Source organism: Geospiza fortis, unplaced genomic scaffold, assembly GCF_000277835.1.
Source record: "Geospiza fortis unplaced genomic scaffold, GeoFor_1.0 scaffold55, whole genome shotgun sequence".
NCBI lineage: Eukaryota > Metazoa > Chordata > Aves > Passeriformes > Thraupidae > Geospiza > Geospiza fortis.
The window spans coordinates 12,232,297-12,235,845 of record NW_005054308.1 but is presented as its reverse complement, the minus strand read 5'-3'; positions in this window follow the sequence as shown (position 1 = coordinate 12,235,845).

The following is a 3,549-nucleotide window of genomic DNA, read 5'->3' as shown; positions in this document are numbered from 1 at the left end:
CGGTGAACTGGAGCCAAGCAGCTCCTCAGGCCCCAGCTCGGCTGTCCTGTCTCAGGAATGGCATCGGTGTGAAATCCCAGGATGCCTCATCTCATGGCCAATTTGCTCAGGTTTCCTCGGCGGGGGCTAATGTGTTTTCCATGTTAACGTGCCTGCACGTGGCGTCCAACCTGACTGCAGCATGGAGCCACTAATCCTACATGACTGGCACACATGCCCCGCTGGCAGGGGACAGGGCTGCGTGCGCCACTCCTCCGGGGGCTTTTGCCTGGGCTGACCCCAGAGCGGCTCACCTGCCTGGCGGGAGCATCCACCCCAAACACAGGGATATGGGGAACTGCAGCAGGATGATTCCACTGACACCAAAAACCTCTCCACTCTAAACAGGGACTGAGTTATTCACTTCCCTTGCCGAGCTCCGAATGCTGAGCTCTGATGGAAGGTGGTGCCTTGGTTCCCCTCCCAGCTGTCCAGAGTAAACGGACAGAGATCTCTCTCCTCCAACACTTACAGTAACCCACCCTGGGCTCAGGCAGCAGCGCCAGGGGCAGGCAGTGCCAGGGGCAGGCAGTGCCAGGGGCAGGCAGTGCCAGGGGCTGGTCCCAGTGCTCTGGCCCCAGCACCCTGCTGCTCGCTCATGCCAGAGCCCCAGCACTCCCAGCTGCAGACTGGGGACCACAGCTCCCAGCCCAGGGCCCGGAACAAAGCCTGGGCAGCAGCAGAAACCACTGTCCTAAGGAACATTTTTATTTCAAACCGAATGTGTCTCCTTGGGAGGAAAAAGGTCCTTGAAGACTCAGGAGAAGGGAAACCCCGAGGGCAGAACGTGTGAAGGAAAAGGAGATTGGAAGTTTGGAATTTTGCAGCTGAAAACCAGTTTTCTCTGGGAAAGCAGCATGGCTCCAGCTCTCCTTGCCAGTGGCTGCTTCTTGGACCATCATGAGCATGGGCCTGGTTCTACACCAAGCCAGGACCCTCAGCAGGTCCTGCTGCTCCCACAGGACATTGGTGGCTGATGGGGACATGCACACAGCCACTCACACGTATGTGCACACGTATGTGCACACACACACGCTATTCCCACCTGCCCCACAGCACCTGCTGCCTTGCTCCTGCCAGCCCCCCAAGCCCCTGAGCCCTCTCTCTCTCCCATCCTCCTCACACATGCTTTTGTACATCTAGGAGCTCCCACCAGCCCCCTCGTGTTATCAGATGTGCTGCTATTGATTTCCTCCCTGCATTTGTTTTTGTTATTCATTATTAATGGGATCATTTTTCCATCCTTTGTGCATGAAGGCAAATTTTGTGTAAAAATCAATTGAGTGAGCAGCGCCAATGGCTTGTTTGGTTTTCTGTGCTTTCATCTCCTGTGCACAGATCCCGGGAGACAGAGAGCAGGATATTAAGGAACAAGCACAGAATAGGGAAAAAAATAATAAATCAATTTTTAGTGGTTCAGAAACCATAGACAGGGAGTTTGCTGCTGAGTCCCTCACACGTGTACTGGGTATTTCCTATTTCAGCAGGTTTCCCTTTCCCCTGTATCTGGGCTGTCACTGAAAGGGAATTCCCTTTCTCAGCAAATTTCACCGGCATTTTCCATTTCACCTGTGGGAGATGGGTTTGTGCATGGGATTGCAGAATCAAGTGTCCCAGGTGGATCCCTCAGACCTACCGCCCAGAACAAGGAGCTCCAGCCCCAAGAAAATCGTGAGTCCCGATCCCCAGGCACCTGGCGAGAGAGATGGGGCAGCGGGGAGTGCGCGGCTGTGATGTGATGGCAGCTTCCCACAAACCCGGAATTCGAGCACTGGCTCCATCCTGCCTCCCATCGCCTGCTGGCCGTGCTTGCTGGCTCCGGGGCACGGCTCGTTATCCTGAGGGGAAACGCGGGCAGCTTCTTTGTGCCCCTTCAGCATTAAATACCGGTTCCGAACTCTTCCGCCGAGGCTGAGAAAAGTTCATCCCCAGCTCCAGGAAGATTAAATGCGCTTCCTGTATCACAGCGAGTTTACCCCAGAGCACCAGAGCTTTGGGAGCCAAACCCAGCGGCAGACTAAGGCACCAGTGATGACCAACCAGGACGTACCTGACCTCCAGAGTAAATGTCAAACGAAGGGATCAGGTCCTGTGTGTGAAATCTGGGCAGAGCCCCCCGTCCAGAGCACTGCCGGGAGAAAAGGAGCCGGGAAGGAGGGAGGGAGGGAGGGAGGGAGGGTGAGCTAAAAGCTCAAGGGTCTTAAGGTGTCCCTGGTGAACCTGTTGGAGGTGAGGGGGAGCTCAGAGGAGCTGCTTTGTGGGGCAGTAGCTGCGGGTTTGGGAAAGTTCGTTTAGGATTTGTTTTGCATCTCTAAGGCGCTCTCCAGAGCTGTGCAAAAGGGACAAATGTGGAAACGTCCAAACCCACAAAGCTAGGCAGCGCAAGAGCAGCCGTGAGAGAGACAGCGGTGATCCCTTTGCCATTGTGGGAGGAAGCCCGGTCCGATGTCCCCTCTGCAGGTGTGCAGGGACAGAGGCGGGGCCGTGAGCCGTGAGCGAGGGTGTTCTGCACTGCCGGGTAGGAGCGGGCTCGGCGGGGCTCAGCCTGGGCTTAACCCGACCCGGGGGACGCGGATCCCGCCCGAGAGCAGCGCTGGCCGTTATTTCTGCTGCAACACAAAGGATGTGAGGCCGCGGTGCCCCGGGCAGTGGCACTGCCTGGATCTGGGCTGGATCTCCATTCCCGTGCCAGGAAAGACTCCCGGCCCGGCGCGGCCGTGCCCGCTCCTCCGGTGCCCCGACGGCCGCGGGGCCGGTCCCCAGCCCGGGGCAAGGCGGGGGCAGCTCCCAGACACACACGAGAACGGGGGAGGAGATAAAGGCACATCCTACCTGTAAAAACACGGGCCTGGAGCCCGCAGCTGCGGGGGAAGATGCCGTCGGAGCTGCCCTCTTTATAGTGCGGAAGGCAATTAATATTGCGTCGCCCCTATTCTAAATTTTCAGAGCCCACAATATAATGTAATGGCATAAAGGCATTTTTTGTTAAAGGACATTTGATTGGGGAAAAATCGCTGAGGATGATTGGGAAAACGCCATGCGAGGAAGAGAGTTACCCGCGAGGAAAAGGCGAATTCGTGAGATCGTTTCCTGACGGGGGAGGAGGGTGAGACCCAGTTCTCAAGTTCGATGTTTGTCACTCATTGAAATGCTAAAATGGAATATCCAGGGGAGGCTCACGCTTCGAACATTAATCTTTAATCGTTAAGGTGCTTCTGGGAATCGCAAATAAAAGCCCTTTCCCCCTCCTGAACACTTTCAGAAACGAACCCGGTATCGATTTTGGCGGGGGGATGTTTCCGTTTCCCCGGGGCCGGGGGCGGCGCGGGGACCGGCGGGGCGATGCCCGCTCCCGTGTCCCGGGGCGTCGCCCCGCTGAGGGGCGTTTATTGAGGGCGCGATTGCTCTCGCAGGTCATTTCGGGTATTCCCGTCGGCGCTGCGGCGCGGGGCGGCGAGGAACGACACGTCCCGGCGGGTTGAAAAATAAAGCTTTATTGGGGAGCGGGGC